Raw genomic sequence first — 22,054 nt, 5'->3', positions numbered from 1 at the left:
TGTGATGCCCAAAACCTTTGCTGACTCTTGGAGCCCTGGAAGGGTGTCCGGGAGATCAAACGTGGGATCCCCCCCTCCCAGCCAGAGACTTTCACACTTATCCCGATTGATCTTGGACCCGGATGCCTCCGAGTAACGATCCACCTCCGACATCACCACCTCGACCTCCACCCTCGAGGAGACGAAAATGGTGACATCATCAGCGTACGCCACCACTCTCTGGGCGACATCCAGCTCCGCCAGACTCATCCCGACTCCCGCTAACGGCCCACAATCTACCCTCCGGACGAAGGGATCGATTGCGAACACGTATAACAGCGGGCTCAAAGGACAACCCTGACGGATTCCGGACCCCACCTCAAAAGAGCGGCCAGACCAACCGTTCACCAGTGGGAAACTCTCTGCCCCTGCATATATGGTGACAAGCCAATTCACAAAAGTACTCGGTAAGCCATATCTCAGGAGGACGGACCAGAGGTACTCGTGGTTCACCCGATCAAATGCTTTGGCCTGATCCAGGGACAACAAGTACCCCTTCCAGAGACCCGCACTACTCCGCTCCACTGCCTCCCTGACACTGAGGACAGCACTTAAGGTGCTTCGGCCCGAAACAGAGCAGTGCTGGGCCCCCGAAAGGAGCCGGGGTGCAAACTTCACCAACCGATTAAACAGTATCTTGGCCAGAAGCTTCCTGTCCGTATTGAGAAGAGCTATGGGTCTCCAATTCTCAATCCGGCTAGGATCTTTACCCTTTGAGAGAAGAATCAGGGCCGACCTCCTCATTGACTTTGGCAGAGTGCCCGAGGAGAGACACTCATTGAATACCTCAGTCAAGAGGGGAGCTAAAGACTCCTTAAAGGTCCTGTACCACTCGGATGTTAAGCCATCCGGACCTGGAGACTTCTTAGGGGCAAGCCCCTCGATCGCCAGTCTCACTTCCTCTTCCCTGATTTCTTCTGCCAAAACATCAAGAGAGGGGTCTACCCCTGGCTCAGGAATGGTTTCAGCCAGGAAAGCCGACATCTTGTCCCGATCTAGATCCTTCCTTCCCAAGAGGTGTGAGTAGAAGGATCTGACAACCTCCAGGATCCCTGATCTGGACCGATTCAGAGATCCCGTACTATCGATCAGTCCTGAAATGACTTTACTACTCACTGACATCTTACAGTTTCTGTAAGGGTCGGGCGAGCGGTACTTCCCGAAATCCCTCTCAAAAACCAAAGATGCGTGCCTATCGTACTGACACCTCATCAGCAAGGACTTCACTCTGGAGATATCCTCACGGCTACCTCCAGTCGAGACGAGAAGCTCGAGTTTCCTCCTCAGACCCTGATACAGGCGATACCTGTTCAGGGACCTGAGGCTCGAGAGCTGGCGGAAGAACCCCGCAACCCGCTTCTTGAATATCTCCCACCACTCTGACTTACTACTACAAAGGCCCAGTAAAGGTACCTGACTCTGAAGAAAATCCTCAAAGGACTGTCTTATCTCCGCTTCCTCCAGGAGGGACGAATTCAGCTTCCAATAACCTTTACCCATCCGGGGGGTCTCTGAAACATGAGGGGCTCCGGATGTGGGCGTCCTCTAGGCGAGCTTCCCTAACTATGCTATTGAGGGCTGTACTGTCATAAGCCAGCGGACCATTGGAGCCTCTCCTTTCTTGGGACCTCGTGACAGTATTGAAGTCCCCTCCAAAGATCACTTGCCGACTTGTAAAAAGGAAGGGCTTGATCCTCATAAAGAGGCTTTTACGGTCCCACTTTGTTTGTGGAGCGTAGATGTTAATGAGCCGGAGCTCTTGCCCCTTCATGAGGACATCTAAAATCAGGCACCTCCCCATTTCCAACTCGATAACCCGTCTGCATTCAACAGGAGCGGTAAAAAGGACCGCCACCCCACTATATGGCTCAGCCGCAAGAGACCAGTGGGAGGGGCCGCGCCTCCACTCTCTCCTGGCTTTTACCAGGGAGGCTAGATCTGACAACCTGGTCTCTTGCAGATACAAAATGTCGGCTTCAACTCGGCCGAGAAAATCAAAGGCTACAAATCTAGCCATATCAGACTTAATGCTGGCACAGTTAATGGATGCCAGCGTCAATGGGGTGAGTGCCGCCATCCTGAGTGATCGAGTTGGATGGCCTATCCCCTTTACCTCTTACCCTTCTTCTTCCCCCCTTCCCCATCAGAAGAAGACCCCCTTTCCTTCTTTTTAGACCTCTTTAGGGATGCTGACATATCCATCCCACGATCCTCATCTCCTGACCCAGGGGCCACCTGCCCTCCCAAGGAAGTTACCTCAGAAGGAACAGGCTCAGCACCTCCCGGAGGTTCCTCCGCCTCTGAACAAAGACTCTCAGCCTCCCCCTCCAAAGAAAGGGAAGAGTCCTTGCCAAGGGCCCGATACCTATTGGATAGAACGATCAGAGGGGGGTTGGTCAGGCTTTTCCCAGGCACTTGGCCTGCAACACCGGAGGAGGAAGATGATGCCCTGAGTACCCTCTGGCCCTGCCTCCTTCTGCCGCACTTTTGTTTTTCCTTTTGCCCTTTCCCATCTTCCTCATCCAAACTTTCATATTGAGAGGAACTTGAGGAAATGGCCCTATTTGCCTCCTCTTTACGAAGTTTCCTTATCTCTTCACCTAACTCGGCGTCCCCAAGAGCCTCAGCTGTCTTCTCTGAGCCAGCGTCGGGAGCAGGATCCCGGACTACACCTTCTACCAGGGAACTTTCAAGATCCCTGCTCCTTCTGCGCCTCTCCTCCCTCCTAAGCTTAGAGGGGCTCTTGTTCTTAACTTTCTTCATTGGCTCTAGTGCCCCTTCTCCTCTGCTGGTCCCCACCCCAGATGAGGCAACCTCACTGCTCTCCCCATCCCGGGTGGTCACAGCATTGGAGAATGAGCGGGGACACCGGCTAAATGGGTGACCAAGGTCACCACACAGGTTACAGCGAATCCGGCCACAGGTTGCAGCCAGATGACCCTCCGCACCGCACAATGCGCACATCTGCTTAGTGCAGTTTGCGCTAAAGTGTGTGGGATCACCACACTTGTGGCACAGCTTCGGCTGTCCCTGGTAAAAGACTTGGATCCTATCGTGGCCGAGAAAGGCGGCTGATGGAATGTGTGCGACAGTGTTACCTGAACGGCGGAGGCGGACGGAAAACGTCCAGGCTCCAGACCAAATGCCATGTTCATCCAGATTTTTCTTGGGGACGTCCATCACCTCCCCATACCTGCTCAGCCAGGTCATTATGTCATAGCAAGAAAGAGACTCGTTACGTGTCAGAACGGTCACTTTCTTGACAAAACTCTGGCGGGATACTGCCTTCACAGCGAAATCCTGCCAGACAGGCTCGTCCTTCACCAGTGCGTGATTAGACCAAAAGAGCTCAAGCCCTTCTGGCTTCACAAAACTGATGTCGAACTCAGAGGTACCGAAGGGGTGGATCAGAGCAAAGATGTCATTAGCCCTGAATCCCATCTGGAAAAGAAGCTCCACAACTTTTGCCCTAGAAGGGCATGCATCACCGCCTCTCCATACCAGACGGGCCACATTCCTCCGGCCACGCTCCTGCCCGCTTGTTGGAAGGGACCAGACCACCTCCCCATTATGCTCTCGGAATGCCCCAAGTCCATGTCTTTCTATCCAAAAAGACAAGTCGACCTCCCGGTCCTCTACCTGGAGCGTTCTATCCCCTCTCCTTAAAGCCTCCAGGAGGCGCTGTTGCAAGTTACCTTCCCCTGGATTAAGAGATGAGGATCCCCTGGGACCCCCAGCAGCGACATTAGCATAACTCCTTATTGGAGCAGTCGCTACCGGGGGGGCAGCCGGACCGACACCACTCCCCCCAGAAACAACAGTAGAGGCAGTAACATTATACATAACACTTGTGCCTGTCCCCTCCTGCCTAGCTGCACTGGACTGGCTGGGATGTAATCTTGCTGGCTTTATGATGCCGGGCTTTACACTTGCATCATTGGCTTCATTGGGCACACTCAACCTTGCAGCAGTCTTCCCTTTAGAAATATCGGAAGAAGCTGCTTTGTCGCATACTTTGCCCTCGGCCTCCGCCAATACCTCGGCTTCAATTTCTTTAACTGCTACTAACATTGCATGGGTTGTATCATGTCCATGTTCCTGTGGTACCAGTCCTCCACCGCCAGCTCCACCCACAGCAGCCCCACCACAGCGCCACAACTCAAAAGAGCCAGACACCGCTGACTGGGCCGCCGAGAATGGCGCTCCGGTTCCAGACACCTGGACACTCCCCCCTTTGCCTGCAGAGGAGTGCCCTGCAGTGCCAGACCTGTTCTGGGAGCTGCCCTCTCCCTTGTCTTTATAATTGCCCGGCCGCCCGAGCTCCATACCAACCTCTGCCACCTGGACACTCCCCCCCTCACCTGCAGAGGAGTGCCCCGCAATGCCAATATCCCCTAACTGGGGACATGCTACCTTGTCCGCAACACTGTCCGGCCCCTTGGCCGTATCTTTGCAGGTGCTGGCCCCGCTACTATGACAAGCGAGGTCAGCGCTTTCCCCCATCTTTACTTTATTATCCCAGGTGTTCTGGCCCCGCTCCACATTTGCAGAAGGGGGGACAGGCAGATTACCAGGGTCTGCACCCTGAACTGACTTTGCAGCCGGCCCAGGGTGCACAAAAGGAACATAAATCAAGCTTACTTGCTCAGATGTTTTTTTCTGCCTTTTCTTCTTCTTTTTTATTATTTGTTCCTCTCCAAGGTCGTCGCCAAAACTAAAATTATCCAAATGCATGGGGGACTCCATCTTTACAATTTGTGCCAGCAGGGCGCCACCACAACCCTCCTCCTCCTCGCCAGCACTCTCGCCCGATGAAGGTGGTAATGCCACTTGTCCTGCAGGTAGACTTGCTTGGGACATGTTCACACCCTGCATTGGCTGCGGCTTGGCTTCCACAGCTTCCCCACTTGCCAGCACCTTAGCCTCTTCAGCCTCCATTTCTTGGACCTCATCCTCACTACTGCTCTCATCTGCTGAACAATCACCCCCAATCTCCTCTTCTTTTACTGGGGATTTCATCCTGGAGGAGCGATCCTCATTAAGAAGTTTCTCCCTAAATAAATCGCTCCCCTCCAGGACAGCCATTCTCCTCAGCTCAGCCTCCTCCAGCTCCAGCCTCAAGGACTTAACCCTTGCAGAGTACTCTGGTTTCCTGCGCTTGGTAGTTGTGCTCACCTGATACTTGGCAAACTTTAGCTCCTCTCTCAGCTCCCTCAGCTTCTTCCCAAGGAGTTCGTACTCACCAATCTTGGCAGCAAGTCTGGAGCTGTATGTCGCCATAGACTCCTTGGGTCTTCTCTGGCCCCACTGCTCCACAACCTGGCTCTTGGAGGAGCTCTTCTGTGCTGCAGAGACCTTCTTTAAACTTGTCTTGCTTGCAGGCTTTTCTTCCTGGCTGAGAGCCTTGCGGCTTTCAACCATTGCTGGAGGGACAGAATCCACATCGCTGCGGACCCTGCCAGATCTTCTAACCCCTCCAGCTGGGGCACTGGCTGGTAGCTTTCCCTCTACACCCCTCGCCAGCCTGGACCGAGGAGTGGAGGTCAGGGGATTCATGCTGATGGCTCCCCCAGGAATCTGCCACCTTCCTGGGAAAGCAGGTGGAAAAATCAGCCTCTCTCCTCTGGAAGTCTGGAGTCTCAGGAGCTCAGCAACAGACACACCTAGCGACCACACCCTCCAGAGCTGTACTCACTATTCTGCTGGTGAGGTCACTGTGTACATACATTACATTACTTATCCTGTACTGATCCTGAGTTATATCCTGTATTATACTCCAGAGCTGTACTCACTATTCTGCTGGTGAGGTCACTGTGTATATACATTACATTACTTATCCTGTACTGATCCTGAGTTATATCCTGTATTATACCCCTGAGCTGTACTCACTATTCTGCTGGTGAGGTCACTGTGTATATACATTACATTACTTAACCTGTACTGATCCTGAGTTATATCCTGTATTATACTCCAGAGCTGTACTCACTATTCTGCTGGTGAGATCACTGTGTACATACATTACATTACTTATCCTGTACTGATCCTGAGTTATATCCTGTATTATACTCCAGAGCTGTACTCACTATTCTGCTGGTGAGATCACTGTGTACATACATTACATTACTTATCCTGTACTGATCCTGAGTTATATCCTGTATTATACTCCAGAGCTGTACTCACTATTCTGCTGGTGAGGTCACTGTGTACATACATTACATTACTTATCCTGTACTGATCCTGAGTTATATCCTGTATTATACTCCAGAGCCGTACTCACTATTCTGCTGGTGAGGTCACTGTGTACATACATTACATTACTTATCCTGTACTCTCACTATTCTGTTGTGTAACAGCTGGAGGCCCCCTGATTGGGAACCCTTGTACATTGATGCTTTATTTTCCCTATTTTGCACATTAATGGACGAGCCCTTCAAAAGCTCCATTCCGTAGAACCACAATAAATGACACCGTGAATCGTGACTCAGCGCCGGGAGAATAACCATTTCCCCACCGTTGTTCGTTACTTGACGTTGCGGTAATACGACGATTAGAGGACGGATTTAAAGTGATTTTGCTGCAGAATAACAACCGCCGGAATGACATTTTGTCACATTTCACACAACAGTTTCCCGTTCGCTGTCCCTTCGCAGAACGTTCTCTCGTAGTGAGAAATAATTAGTTTCGCCTCAGTCGCGCACCGCGGCAGGACCACCGCGGAGCAGAAGTCAGAGGTTCCAGTGATTGCCTAGCGTCAGGCGCGGCGCCATTAATCAGCGGTCACTAGCATGTTAGCAGCGGCGCCTCCCATCGCACATTAGCGTCGTTGTAAGAGGAACCTTCACCTATCATTAAAAACAACTAAATCGAATGGAAAGCTACTGGCGCGCGCAAGGCGAGGAGCGTCGATACATATATATATATAAAACTACAGGCGGGAGATGGAGCAAGCTCTTTTACTAGCTGCCATAAATTGAAATGGCGCACGTTAAAGCACAAGAAAATGGCTTCTGCCGGGATAAGGCGCCGGCCAAACAGCAACGCGGCCGTAATGACAAAGCCGAATGAAACCATAATGAAGTAAAGGGCCCGACAATAAAGTGACATGATAAAAGCCGTATAATAAGAACATAAAAAAAGCAAAATAAAATAACCGCCTAATCACGGCCGCCGCGCAGGCGATGCTGACATTCTTTTATTTTTTTATTATTATTTTGCATATTTTGGAAGCAACAATATGGAAACCATTGTCATTTCACAGGCAGGCAGAAAATAGTTAATTGTGGCAATCGTTAAGAAAAAAAAAACGAAACGGCGCCATCTCGGAGGCGATGAGCCCCGTATATCACAGTAAGCGCTCTGGCACACGGCAATTATTTCTTCAATTTTCTGCTTACTGTCGTGTCAATCAAGGAAATGGGTTAATCAAACTTGTTATGTTGTAACGGAGATTAGCAGCGCGGCGGCGATGGCGAAGATCTAACCCCACCGTAATTTAAGGGAAGAGGCAGGATCCAGGGCACCGGGGTTAAAGGGGTATTCCAGGAAAAAACTTTTTTTTAAATATCAACTGCTCCAGAAAGTTAAGCAGATTTTTTAATTACTTCTATTAAAAAAATCTTAATCCTTTCAGTACTTATGAGCTTCTGATGTTGAGTTGTTCTTTTCTGTCTAAGTGCTCTCTGATGACACGTGTCTCGGGAACCGCCCAGTTTAGAAGAGGTTTGCTATAGGGATTTGCTTCTAAACTGGGCGGTTCCCAAGACACGTGTCATCAGAGAGCACTTAGACAGAAAAGAACAACTCAACTTCAGAAGCTCATAAGTACTGAAAGGATTAAGATTTTTTTAATAGAAGTAATTTACAAATCTGTTTAACTTTCTGGAGTCAGTCGATATTTTAAAAAAAAGTTTTTTCCTGGAATACCCCTTTTAAGGTCTTGTTCACACGGTGCCGATGCAGTTTTGCCACAGTTTTACAATAATACGACCGCAGCACTATTAAAGGGGTTATCCAGGAAAAAACTTTTTTTTAATATATCAACTGACTCCAGAAAGTTAAACAGATTTGTAAATGACTTCTATTAAAAAAAATCTTAACCCTTTCAGTACTTATGAGCTGCTGAAGTTGAGTTGTTCTTTTCTGTCTAAGTGCTCTCTGATGACACGTGTCTCGGGAACCGCCCAGTTTAGAAGCAAATCCCCATAGCAAACCTCTTCTAAACTGGGCGGTTCCCAAGACAGATGTCATCAGAGAAAACTTACACAGAAAAGAACAACTCAACTTCAGAAGCTCATAAGTACTGAAAGGATTAAGATTTTTTTTAATAGAAGTAATTTACAAATCTGTTTAACTTTCTGGAGCCAGTTGATATTAAAACATTTTTTTTTTCCTGGATAACCCCTTTAATGCCGCTACGTCTGAACACGGCCTTGTTCTCTATATGGGAAATTACTTACGTGGTTCTTTGCGGGTTTATTTAAAGGTGTTCACATGGGTTGGCGATGGCCGAAAATATGAACACGAGTGGGTTTTTATTTTTGTATTTTTTACCCTTTTTTTTTTACCCTTTAATTTTTTCAATAGAATACTAAAAGAATCACATGACTTGTAAGAAAAAAAGAATTGCAGGGGGTTAGATGCCAAAGAAAAAAAAACACTATTTTTTTAAAGAAAACGCAACAAAAACGGCATCTTTGCTTTTTTAGGTGCAAAAAGAAACACCTGTTCAGCACGTTCATCTCTTGGCTACAAGGAGCGTCTCTCTCTCTCTCTCTCTCTGGAGGATCCGCGCCATCTTGCTGTGTAATACTTCATTTACCCTCTGGGGGCACTGCAGGGAAATCATTATAGCTGATCTCTGGGGGTCTCAGCTTTTTGTCAGTAGTCCCATCCCTCTATACGTTTCATCTACCTGTGAAATTTATTTGCAGGATCTCTTTTTATAAGATTGGTCATCCAGCTGTTGCAAAACTACAACTCCCAGCATGCCCGGACAGCCGCTGGCTGTCCGGGCATGCTGGGAGTTGTAGTTTCGCAACAGGTGGGGGCACCCTGGTTGGGAAACACTGGCCAAAGGCTGTCTGGGCATGCTGGGAGTTGTAGTTTTGCAACAGCTGGAGGCACCCCAGTGTGGAAACACTGGCCAAAGGCAGTCTGGGCATGCTGGGAGTTGTAATTTTGCAACAGCTGGAGGCACAATGTCGGGAAATACTGGCCAAAGGCTGTCTATGCATGCTGGGAGTTGTAGTTTTGCAACAGCTCGAGGAACCTCGGTTGGGAAACATTGGCCAAAGGCTGTCTGGGCATGCTGGGATTTGTAGTTTTGCAACAGCTGAAGGCACACTGGTTGGAAAACACTGGCCTAAGGCTGTCCGGACATGCTGGGAGTTGTAGTTTTGCAACAGCTGGAGGCACCACAGTTGGCAAACACTTGCTAAAAGCGGTCTGTGCATACTGGGAGTTGTAGTTTTGCAACAGCTGGAGGCACCCCAGTTGGGAAACACTGGCCAAAGGCTGTCTTGGCATGCTGGGAGTTGTAGTCTTGCAACAGCTGGAGGCACACTGGTTGGGAAACACTGGCCAAAGGCTTTCTTGGCATGCTGGGAGTTGTAGTTGTGCAACAGCTGGAGGCACCCCAGTTGGGAAACACTGGCCAAAGGCTTTCTTGGCATGCTGGGAGTTGTAGTTGTGCAACAGCTGGAGGCACCCCAGTTGGGAAACACTGGCCAAAGGCTTTCTTGGCATGCTGGGAGTTGTAGTTGTGCAACAGCTGGAGGCACCCCAGTTGGAAAACACTGGCCAAAAGCGGCCTGTGCATGCTGGGAGTTGTAGTTTTGCAACAGCTGGAGGTCCGCAGTTTGGAGGCCACTGTTCTATAACATCCACAGCTCTATCCCATCATGCATCACTGCTGTTCATACACATGGGACCTAATCTACATAACACGTTGTGGTATCTTTGTACATACTTTGCTTTATCATGTCCATGCAGGAGATTTGTTACAATGTATCAGGAGCTTTGACCACTATACATTGTAACCAGTGCAAAATTATAAACAATACAAATAGTAGTGACCGGGTGACATTGTCTTCGCTCCTCCATCATGTCCCCCCCAGAAGTCACTGACAGTCGCTTTAATCTTTCCCATAGAAGCCCCTGTAGGGTCCGGGGGACGTTGCGAGCATCTTAAGAGATTTGTTAGTGTAGTGAGGATCTGAAGCTGTTCCGACTGAGGCAATTTTCGATCTCATTCCATCTAATGTAGCCCGAGTGTCATTTGTGAAGATAAGAGCGGCACCTTGGAAACGCGAAATCGCGAGGACGCAATCAGCTGTAGATACGGAGGCAGCGCGACCTTGAAAATGGACCAAGAATGGTCAATGACTCCCAGGGAAAAAGGACGCGGCAGATGTGACGGAAAGATACGGGAGAATAAAGGATGAAAGTGTCTGGCGGGGGAGGGGCAGGTTGAATCGTCCTGTATATTATCTATATACATGAAGTTACATATTGTTACATAGTTCAGAAGGAGTTCATTGAGTTCTACCAATGGGGGGAATTTACTAAGATGTGTGCGATTTAGTAAATTTTTTAGTTCTTTTTTTTTTGTTTGTTTTTTGGCGTGACTCCGCCAAATTGATTAAAGGGTACCTGTTACGCCGAGCGCTCCGGGTCCCCGCTCCTCCCCGGAGCGCTCGCTACACTCCTCTCACTGCAGCGCTCCGGGCCCGGGGCGCTGCGATACCGCCTCTGGCCGGGATGCGATTCGCGATGCGGGTAGCGCCCGCTCGCGATGCGCACCCCGGCTCCCGTACCTGACTCGCTCTCCGTCAGTTCTGTCCCGGCGCGCGCGGCCCCGCTCCCTAGGGCGCGCGCGCGCCGGGTCTCTGCGATTTAAAGGGCCACTGCGCCGCTGATTGGCGCAGTGGTTCCAATTAGTGTTTACACCTGTGCACTTCCCTATATCACCTCACTTCCCCTTCACTCCCTCGCCGGATCTTGTTGCCTTAGTGCCAGTGAAAGCGTTTCCTTGTGTGTTCCTAGCCTGTGTTCCAGACCTCCTGCCGTTGCCCCTGACTACGATCCTTGCTGCCTGCCCCGACCTTCTGCTACGTCCGACCTTGCTTCTGTCTACTCCCTTGTACCGCGCCTATCTTCAGCAGCCAGAGAGGTTGAGCCGTTGCTAGGGGATACGACCTGGTCACTACCGCCGCAGCAAGACCATCCCGCTTTGCGGCGGGCTCTGGTGAAAACCAGTAGTGACTTAGAACCGATCCTCTAGCACGGTCCACGCCAATCCCTCTCTGGCACAGAGGATCCACTACCTGCCAGCCGGCATCGTGACAGTAGATCCGGCCATGGATCCCGCTGAAGTTCCTCTGCCAGTTGTCGCTGACCTCACCACGGTGGTCGCCCAGCAGTCACAACAGATTGCGCAACAAGGCCAACAGCTGTCTCAACTGACTGTTATGCTACAACAGTTACTACCACAGCTCCAGCAACCATCTCCTCCGCCAGCTCCTGTACCTCCTCCGCAGCGAGTGGCCGCTTCTGGACTACGACTATCCTTGCCGGATAAATTTGATGGGGACTCTAAGCTTTGCCGTGGCTTCCTTTCCCAATGTTCATTACACTTGGAGATGATGTCGGACCAGTTCCCCACTGAAAGGTCTAAGGTGGCTTTCGTAGTCAGCCTGCTGTCTGGAAAAGCCCTGGCTTGGGCCACACCGCTCTGGGACCGCAATGACCCCGTCACTGCCTCTGTACACTCCTTCTTCTCGGAAATTCGAAGTGTCTTTGAGGAACCTGCCCGAGCCTCTTCTGCTGAGACTGCCCTGTTGAACCTGGTCCAGGGTAATTCTTCCGTTGGCGAGTATGCCGTACAATTCCGTACTCTTGCTTCTGAGTTATCCTGGAACAATGAGGCCCTCTGCGCGACCTTTAAAAAAGGCCTATCCAGCAACATTAAAGATGTTCTGGCCGCACGAGAAATGCCTGCTAATCTTCATGAACTTATTCACCTAGCCACTCGCATTGACATGCGTTTTTCCGAAAGGCGTCAGGAGCTCCGCCAAGATATGGACTCTGTTCGCACGAGGCGTTTCTTCTCCTCGGCTCCTCTCTCCTCTGGTTCCCTGCAATCTGTTCCTGTGCCTCCCGCCGTGGAGGCTATGCAGGTCGACCGGTCTCGCCTGACATCTCAAGAGAGGACACGACGCCGCATGGAGAACCTCTGCCTGTACTGTGCTAGTACCGAACACTTCCTGAGGGATTGTCCTATCCGCCCTCCCCGCCTGGAAAGACGTACCCTGACTCCGCACAAAGGTGAGACAATCCTTGATGTCCACTCTGCTTCTCCACGTCTCACTGTGCCTGTGCGGATGTCTGCCTCTGCCGTCTCCTTCTCTTCTGTGGCCTTCTTAGACTCTGGATCTGCAGGAAATTTTATTTTGGCCTCTCTCGTCAACAGGTTCAACATCCCAGTGACCAGTCTCACCAGACCCCTTTACATCAATTGTATAAACAATGAAAGATTGGACTGTTCCATACGTTTCCGCACGGAGCCCCTTCTAATGAGCATCGGATCTCATCACGAGAGGATTGAACTTTTGGTCCTCCCCAATTGCACCTCGGAAATTCTCCTTGGACTTCCCTGGCTTCAACTTCATTCCCCAACCCTGGATTGGTCCACTGGGGAGATCAAGAGTTGGGGGCCCTCTTGTTCCAAGGACTGTCTAAAACCGGTTCCCAGTAACCCTTGCCGTAACTCTGTGCTTCCTCCAGTAACCGGTCTCCCTAAGGCCTATATGGACTTCGCGGATGTTTTCTGCAAAAAACAAGCGGAGACTCTACCTCCTCACAGGCCTTATGACTGTCCTATCGACCTCCTCCCGGGCACTACTCCACCCCGGGGCAGAATTTATCCTCTCTCTGCCCCAGAGACTCTTGCCATGTCTGAATACGTCCAGGAGAATCTAAAAAAGGGCTTTATCCGTAAATCCTCCTCTCCTGCCGGAGCCGGATTTTTCTTTGTGTCCAAAAAAGATGGCTCTCTACGTCCTTGCATTGACTACCGCGGACTTAATAAAATCACGGTTAAGAACCGCTACCCCTTACCCCTCATCTCTGAACTCTTTGATCGCCTCCAAGGTGCCCACATCTTTACTAAATTGGACTTAAGAGGCGCCTATAACCTCATCCGCATCAGAGAGGGGGATGAGTGGAAAACAGCATTTAACACCAGAGATGGACACTTTGAGTATCTGGTCATGCCCTTTGGCCTGTGCAACGCCCCTGCTGTCTTCCAAGACTTTGTTAATGAAATTTTTCGTGATCTGTTATACTCCTGTGTTGTTGTATATCTTGATGATATCCTAATTTTTTCGGCCAATCTAGAAGAACACCGCCAGCATGTCCGTATGGTTCTTCAGAGACTTCGTGACAATCAACTCTATGCTAAAATTGAGAAATGTCTGTTTGAATGCCAATCTCTTCCTTTTCTAGGATACTTGGTCTCTGGCCAGGGACTACAAATGGATCCAGATAAACTCTCTGCCGTCTTAGATTGGCCACGCCCCTCCGGACTCCGTGCCATCCAACGTTTTTTGGGGTTCGCCAATTATTACAGGCAATTTATTCCACATTTTTCTACCATTGTGGCTCCTATTGTGGCTTTAACCAAAAAAAATGCCGATCCCAAGTCTTGGCCTCCTCAAGCGGAAGACGCCTTTAAACGACTCAAGTCCGCCTTCTCTTCGGCTCCCGTGCTCTCCAGACCTGACCCATCTAAACCCTTCCTATTGGAGGTTGATGCCTCCTCAGTGGGAGCTGGAGCTGTCCTTCTACAAAAAAACTCTTCCGGGCATGCTGTTACTTGTGGGTTTTTTTCTAGGACCTTCTCTCCGGCGGAGAGGAACTACTCCATCGGGGATCGAGAGCTTCTAGCCATTAAATTAGCACTTGAGGAATGGAGGCATCTGCTGGAGGGATCAAGATTTCCAGTTATTATTTACACCGATCACAAGAACCTCTCATACCTCGAGTCTGCCCAACGGCTGAATCCTCGTCAGGCCAGGTGGTCTCTGTTCTTTGCCCGATTTAATTTTGAAATTCACTTTCGGCCTGCTGATAAGAACATTAGGGCCGATGCTCTCTCTCGTTCCTCAGATGCTTCTGAAATTGAACTCTCTCCTCAACACATCATTCCTCCTGACTGCCTGATTTCCACTTCTCCAGCCTCCATCAGGCAAACTCCACCAGGAAAGACCTTTGTTTCTCCACGCCAACGCCTCGGAATCCTCAAATGGGGTCACTCCTCCCATCTCGCAGGTCATGCGGGCATCAAGAAATCTGTGCAACTCATCTCTCGCTTCTATTGGTGGCCGACTCTAGAGACTGATGTGGTGGACTTTGTGCGAGCCTGCACTATCTGTGCCCGGGATAAGACTCCTCGCCAGAAGCCCGCTGGTTTTCTTCTTCCTCTGCCTGTTCCCGAACAGCCTTGGTCTCTGATTGGTATGGATTTTATTACTGACTTACCCCCATCCCATGGCAACACTGTTATTTGGGTGGTCGTTGATCGATTCTCCAAAATGGCACATTTCATCCCTCTTCCTGGTCTTCCTTCAGCGCCTCAGTTGGCTAAACAATTTTTTGTACACATTTTTCGTCTTCACGGGTTGCCTACGCAGATCGTCTCGGATAGAGGCGTCCAATTTGTGTCTAAATTCTGGAGGGCTCTCTGTAAACAACTCAAGATTAAATTAAATTTTTCTTCTGCATACCATCCTCAATCCAATGGACAAGTAGAAAGAATTAACCAGATCTTGGGTGACTATTTACGACATTTTGTTTCCTCCCGCCAGGATGACTGGGCAGATCTTCTACCTTGGGCCGAATTCTCGTATAATTTCAGAATCTCTGAATCTTCCTCCAAATCCCCGTTTTTCGTGGTGTACGGCCGTCACCCTCTTCCCCCCCTCCCTACCCCCTTGCCCTCTGGTCTGCCCGCTGTGGATGAAATTTCTCGTGATCTCTCCATCATATGGAGAGAGACCCAAAATTCTCTCTTACAGGCTTCTTCACGCATGAAGAGATTCGCGGATAAGAAAAGAAGAGCTCCTCCCATTTTTTCCCCTGGAGACAAGGTATGGCTCTCCGCCAAATATGTCCGCTTCCGTGTCCCTAGCTATAAGTTGGGACCACGCTATCTTGGTCCTTTCAAGATTTTGCGCCAGATTAATCCTGTCTCTTACAAACTTCTTCTTCCTCCTTCTCTTCGTATTCCTAATGCCTTTCATGTTTCTCTTCTTAAACCACTTATCATTAACCGTTTCTCTCCCAAATCTGTTCCCCCCACTCCTGTCTCCGGCTCCTCGGACATCTTCTCCGTCAAGGAAATTTTGGCATCTAAAAAGGTCAGAGGGAAAACCTTCTTTTTAGTGGATTGGGAGGGTTGTGGTCCTGAAGAGAGGTCCTGGGAACCTGAGGACAATATCCTGGACAAAAGTCTGGTCCTCAGGTTCTCAGGCTCCAAGAAGAGGGGGAGACCCAAGGGGGGGGGGTACTGTTACGCCGAGCGCTCCGGGTCCCCGCTCCTCCCCGGAGCGCTCGCTACACTCCTCTCACTGCAGCGCTCCGGGCCCGGGGCGCTGCGATACCGCCTCTGGCCGGGATGCGATTCGCGATGCGGGTAGCGCCCGCTCGCGATGCGCACCCCGGCTCCCGTACCTGACTCGCTCTCCGTCAGTTCTGTCCCGGCGCGCGCGGCCCCGCTCCCTAGGGCGCGCGCGCGCCGGGTCTCTGCGATTTAAAGGGCCACTGCGCCGCTGATTGGCGCAGTGGTTCCAATTAGTGTTTACACCTGTGCACTTCCCTATATCACCTCACTTCCCCTTCACTCCCTCGCCGGATCTTGTTGCCTTAGTGCCAGTGAAAGCGTTTCCTTGTGTGTTCCTAGCCTGTGTTCCAGACCTCCTGCCGTTGCCCCTGACTACGATCCTTGCTGCCTGCCCCGACCTTCTGCTACGTCCGACCTTGCTTCTGTCTACTCCCTTGTACCGCGCCTATCTTCAGCAGCCAGAGAGGTTGAGCCGTTGCTAGGGGATACGACCTGGTCACTACCGCCGCAGCAAGACCATCCCGCTTTGCGGCGGGCTCTGGTGAAAACCAGTAGTGACTTAGAACCGATCCTCTAGCACGGTCCACGCCAATCCCTCTCTGGCACAGAGGATCCACTACCTGCCAGCCGGCATCGTGACAGTACCGTTCATCGAAAAAACTTTTCATATATTATAGACTAATGTATGCAGAATAACTTTCCAATAGCATGTTATTAAAAAAATATGCTTCTTTCTATTTAATTTTCTGCTAAAAAAAATGACCACTAGAGGTCTCCCTACCAGTCCTGGTCACAAGCCCTATTTATAGATTTCAGACTCATGCTGGAGTCCTAAATCTCAGACTGCAGCCAGGACACAGACAAGCTCAGCTGGCAGCTCTGAATCTACATTCCAACTTTTACAACTGCATGTACAGAGAGAATAAAGGAGCTTAGATGGTAAAATGAATGAGGGCCTGCAGTAAGGCAGAGTCAGGAGTATGCCCTGCTGTGCTATGAGCACAGTACTGGCTCCAGCCTGTCTGATTGACAGGCAGGGAGAAGTGCTGAGCTTGTCTGTGTCCCGGCTGCAGTCTGAGATTTAGGACTCCAGCATGAATCTGAAATCTATATAAAGGGCTTGAGGCCAGGACTGGTAGGGAGACCCCTAGTGGTCATTTTTTTCAAAGTGGAAAATTAAATAGAAAGAAGCATATTTTTTTAATAAAATGCTATTGGAAAGTTATTCTGCATACATTAATCTATAGTATATCAAAAGTTTAGTACCCTTTAAACGGTCACAGGGCATGTGATAAATTTTGTGGAGGATACACATTTTTTGAAATTTCACTCTTCAAAAACACCAAAAAGCTACGCTAGGTCTGGGCTGGTGTAGAATTGCGCCTTATTAGTGGGTTTTGCAACTTTTTTGCGAAAGTCGCAGTTGATAAATTCATTACCACTGCTCAAGACTAACCCTTAAAGGGGTACTCCCGTAGATTTTTTTTTTTTTTTTAACTCAACTGATGCCAGAAAGTTAAACAGATTTGTATATGACTTCTATTAAAAAATCTTATTTCTTCCAGTACTTATTAGCTGCTGAATACTACAGAGGAAATGGTTTTCTTTTTGGAACACAGAGCTCGCTGCTGACATTATGACCACAGTGCTCTCTGCTGACACCTCTGTCCATTTTAGGAACTGTCCAGAGCAGCATATGTTTGCTATGGGGATTTTCTCCTGCTCTGGACAGTTTTTAAAATAGACAGAGATGTCAGCAGAGAGCACTGTGTTCGTGATGTCAGCAGAGAGCTCTGTGTTCCAAAAAGAAAACCATTTCCTCTGTATTATTCAGCAGCTTATAAGTACTGGAAGGATTAAGATTTTTTAATAGAAGTAATTTACAAATCTATTTATCTTTCTGGCACCAGTTGATTTAAAAAAAAAAAAAAAAAAGTTTTCCACCGGAGTACCCCTTTAACATCTGGCCTGTACACTCTTTAAAAAAAAAAGAAGTGTACATCAAAAAGGCGCAAATAATAGCCTTAGGCGCATCGCTGCGCCTAAATAGAGACAAATTTATACACAAAAACAGCTCTAAAGACAATGGGAAATGCCCTCATATATCAATACTGTGTTGATCCAGAAGAAGGCAAAAAACTGATGCCAATTGCCCCATACTAAGGGGAAAAATTCTTCCGGACTCCAGAATAAATCCCTGAATAAACGTTCTATATCCATAAATCCAGTATCTATAAAATGTTATTAGTCTCTGGAATTGTATCCAGGCCCCTCCTGACCTATTGAGTTCCCCATGACCACTTCCTTACTGCTCTTACAGTAAAGAACCCATTGTCTGTGCTGGTGGAGAAACCTTCTTTTCTCTAGACCAGTGTTTGCAACCAGTGTGCCTCCAGCTGTTGCAAAACGCCAACTCCCAGCATGCCCGGACAGCCGTTGGCTGTCCGGGCATGCTGGGAGATGACGTTTTGCAACAGCTGGGGGCACACTGGTTGCGAAACAATGCCCTTAGGCTGTCCGGGCATGCCGGGAGTTGTAGCTGCCTTAAAGGGGTACTCTGGTGGAAAACTTTATTTTTTAAATCAACTGGTGCCAGAAAGTTAAACAGATTTGTAAATGACTTCTATTAAAAAAAATCTTATCCCATCCAGTACTTATTAGCAGCTGTATACTACAGAAGAATTTCTTTTCTTTTTAGATTTCTGTCTGACCACAGTGCTCTCTGTTGACACCTCTGTCCATGTCAGGAACTGTCCAGAGGAGGAGAAAATCCCTATAACAAACATATGCTGCTCTGGACAGTTCCTAAAATGGACAGAGGTGTCAGCAGAGAGCACTGTGGACAGACAGAAAAGAAATCCAAAAAGAAAATAATTTCCTCTCTAGTATTCAGCAGCTGATAACTACTGGAAGGATTAAGATTTTTTTTAATAGAAGTAGTTTACAAATCTGTTTAACTTTTTGGCCCCACGATATGAAGTGGGGTCGCGCTGCGACCCTGCATCACATCGCGTCGGTCCCGGCGCTCATCAACGGCCGGGACCCGCGGCTAATACCACACATCGCCGATCACGGCAATGTGCGGTATTAACCCTTTAGAAGCGGCGGTCAAAGCTGACCGCCGCTTCTAAAGCGAAAGTGAAAGTATCCCGGCTAGTCAGTCGGGCTGTTCGGGACCGCCCTGGTGAAATCGCGGCGTCCCGAACAGCTTACAGGACACCGGGAGGGCCCTTACCTGCCTCCTCGGTGTCCGATTGACAAATGACTGCTCGGTGCCTGAGATCCAGGCAGGAGCAGTCAAGCGCCGATAACACTGATCACAGGCGTGTTAATACACGCCAGTGATCAGCATAGGAGATCAGTGTGTGCAGTGTTACAGGTCCCTATGGGATAACAATGATCAGTATAAGAGATCAGTGTGTGCAGTGTTATAGGTCCCTATGGGATAACAATGATCAGTATAAGAGATCAGTGTGTCCAGTGTTATAGGCCCCTATGGGATAACAATGATCAGTATAACAGATCAGTGTGGGCAGTGTTATAGGTCCCTATGGGATAACAATGATCAGTATAAGAGATCAGTGTGTGCAATGTTATAGGTCCCTATGGGATAACAATGATCAGTATAAGAGATCAGTGTGTCCAGTGTTATAGGCCCCAATGGGATAACAATGATCAGTATAAGAGATCAGTGTGTGCAGTGTTATAGGTCCCTATGGGATAACAATGATCAGTATAAGAGATCAGTGTGTGCAGTGTTATAGGTCCCTATGGGATAACAATGATCAGTATAAGAGATCAGTGTGTGCAGTGTTATAGTCTCCTATGGGATAACAATGATCAGTATAAGAGATCAGTGTGTGCAGTGTTAGAGGTCCCTATGGGATAACAATGATCAGTATAAGAGATCAGTGTGTGCAGTGTTATAGGTCCCTATGGGATAACAATGATCAGTATAAGAGATCAGTGTGTGCAGTGTTATAGGTCCCTATGGGATAACAATGATCAGTATAAGAGATCAGTGTGTCCAGTGTTATAGGTCCCTATGGGATAACAATGATCAGTATAAGAGATCAGTGTGTGCAGTGTTATAGTCTCCTATGGGATAACAATGATCAGTATAAGAGATCAATGTGTGCAGTGTTATAGGTCCCTATGGGATAACAATGATCAGTATAAGAGATCAGTGTGTGCAGTGTTATAGTCCCTATGGGACCTATAACACTGCAAAAAAAAGTTAAAAAAAAGTGTTAATAAAGGTCATTTAACCCCTTCCCAAATAAAATTTTGAATCACCCCCTTTTCCCATAAAAAAAATAAAGCAGTGTAAATAAAAAAAAATAAACATATGTGGTATCGTCGCGTGCGTAACTGTCCGAACTATAAAAATATATCATTAATTAAAACGCACGGTCAATGGCGTACACGCAAAAAAATTCCAAAGTCACTTTGTATACCATTAAAAAATGAATAAAAAGTGATAAAAAAAGTCAGATCAAAACAAAAATCATACCGATAAAAACTTCAGATCGCAGCGCAAAAAATGAGCCCTCATACCGCCCCATACACGGAAAAATAAAAAAGTTATAGGGGTCAGAAAATGACATTTTCAAACGTATACATTTTCCTGCATGTAGTTATGATTTTTTCCAGAAGTGCGACAAAATCAAACCTATATAAGTAGGGGATCATTTTAACCGTATGGACCTACAGAATAATGATAAGGTGTCATTTTTACCGAAATATGCACTGCGTAGAAACGGAAGCCCCCAAAAGTTACAAAATGGCGTTTTTTTCTTCGATTTTGTCGCACAATGATTTTTTTTTCCGTTTCGCTGTGAATTTTTGGGTAAAATGACTAATGTCACTGCAAAGTAGAATTGGTGATGCAAAAAATAAGCCATAATATGGATTTTTAGGTGGAGGATTGAGAGGGTTATGATTTTTAAAAGGTAAGAAGGATAGGGTAGCCGATCGCATGGGGGAAAGGGGGGGAGGGATGCGGTGATCACTGGTGCACCCCTACAATCTCCCGGATGGGACCCCAGTGCTCGTAGTAAGGAGCACGTGTTGTCTACTGATAGATGGCATGCGCTCCATTTATTTCTATGGGAGCGGCAATGATGCCCAAGAGCTGTACTTGGGTCTTTTCGATCTCATCCCGGTGATCGCGGTAGCCCCAGCCTTCGTACCCCAAAAGATCAGCTACTTATCCCCTATCCTGTGGATTTAAAGGGGTACTCCACTGGAATTTTATTATTTTTTTTAAATAAACTGGTGCCAGAAAGTTAAACAGATTTGTAAATGACTTCTATGACAAAATCTTAATACTTCCAGTACTTATCAGCTGCTGTATACTAAAGAGGAAGTGCTTTTCTTTTTGAATTTCCTTTCTGTCTGACCACATTGCTCTCTGCTGACACCTCTGTCCATGTCAGGAACTGTTCAGAGTAAGAGCAAATCCCCATAGAAACCCTCTCCTGCTCCGGACAGTTCCTAAAATGGACAGAGATGTCAGCAGAGAGTACTGTGGTCAGACAGAAAGGAAATAAAATAAAAGAACTTCCTGTGGATCATAACAGCAGCTGGTAAGTACTGGAAGGATTAAGATTTCGTAATAGAAGTCATTTACAAATCTGTTTAACTTTCTGGCACCAGTTGGATTGGAGTACCCCTTTAAGTGGCTAAATATGATGGATGCACAAAATTTTTTTTTGCTTTGAATAATAAACAAACATCAAAACTGCACATAGTGTGAACTGACCCCAAACTAGTCTAATCAGTTCACCTAGGTGACCACCAGCAACCAAATGAGATGACCAGGTGCAGTGATCAGACTCCACACCCTCATGGGAAATGTAGGAATTAGCATTAGGAAATCATGTCATTGATGGAATTGCAATCAGTATAGCTGAAAACCCCCATGCCTGCCACATCAGCTAAAATAGGTAAGCACAGGTCATGCACAAGAACCTCTACATTATGCTCCAATAATAGCCTATGCTGCACTATATGAGCGAATAAATAATAAATAAGAAAAAATCCCAGAGTCCTTCTTTAAGGTAAATTGTATCGAACCGGATCGGTTGTCTTAATTGGTGCCTTAGTTTTAGCAGTCGATCAGGGTCGTAGTCGATCATTGGCCTCGTATGGCGGTGTCCGCACAGCCGCGCGGCTGCCTCCGATGTTTAGTATTTCCGCCGCCCCTCACCTCCCGCTTCCCCAATCGATACCGAGACTAAATAAAAAAGTTTACATTCCAGCTGAGAATAAAATAATGATGGCGTCCGGTCGTCTCCCCGCATTAAACGGGAATATACGTCACATAAGAGCGAACATCCGCGCGGCTAAAAAAAAAACAACAAATTATAGACCCCGACGTATTTTATTCCAAGG

The sequence above is a fragment of the Hyla sarda genome, chromosome 7 (genome assembly GCF_029499605.1).
Source record: "Hyla sarda isolate aHylSar1 chromosome 7, aHylSar1.hap1, whole genome shotgun sequence".
Lineage (NCBI taxonomy): Eukaryota > Metazoa > Chordata > Amphibia > Anura > Hylidae > Hyla > Hyla sarda.
Note: the sequence above shows the minus strand (reverse complement) of the source record.